Source organism: Orycteropus afer, unplaced genomic scaffold (assembly GCF_000298275.1).
Source record: "Orycteropus afer afer isolate SDZICR_OR568_19922 unplaced genomic scaffold, OryAfe1.0 scaffold00993, whole genome shotgun sequence".
Lineage (NCBI taxonomy): Eukaryota > Metazoa > Chordata > Mammalia > Tubulidentata > Orycteropodidae > Orycteropus > Orycteropus afer.
In genome coordinates this window covers 138,407-139,162 of record NW_006922580.1, presented here as the reverse complement: position 1 = coordinate 139,162, position 756 = coordinate 138,407, and positions in this window count along the sequence as shown.

Genomic DNA, 756 nt, shown 5'->3' with positions numbered 1-756 from the left:
AAAAACAAAAAGCAAAAAGTAGCATGTGAATTACTTCATTTAATTCTCACAACAACCCTATGAGGGAAGTTCCATTATGTCCACTTTACAGATGAGGAACTGAGGCACAGAGAGGTTAAGTAACTTGCCTAAGGCTATCAAGCAGCACAGCCAGGATTTGAATCTAGGCAATCTGATTTCAGACCATGCTCTTAAGATTATAAACAAACAAAACACAAAGTCATTGCCATCCAGATTCCAACTCCTGGCTACCACCCCATGTGTTACAGAGGGGAGCTGCTCCACAGGGTTTTCTTGGTTGTAAACTCAATGGAAGCAGATCACCAGGCCTTTCCATGGTACTGCTGAGTGAGTTCAAACTGTCACCTCCGGGCTGTTGTTGTTAGGTGTTGTTGCGTCGTCTTTGACTCATAGAGACTCTACGCACAGCAGAACGAAACACCGACCGATTCTGAGCCAGCTCCATGATTCTTGCTACACTTGAGCCCATCGCCACAGCCACTGTGTAAATCCATCTCGTTGAGGGCCTTCCCCTCTTTCATCCACCCTCCCTCCACCTTACCAAGCATGACATCCTTCTCCAGGGAATGGTCTTTTCTGACAACATGACCAAAGAAGGTGAGACGAAGTCTGACCATTCTTGCTTCCAAGGAGCATTTCAGCTGCACTTCCTCCAGGACAAATCTGTTAGTTCTTTTAGCAGTCCACGGTACTTTCAGCATTCTTCGCCAGCACCACAACTCAAAAGCATCAACT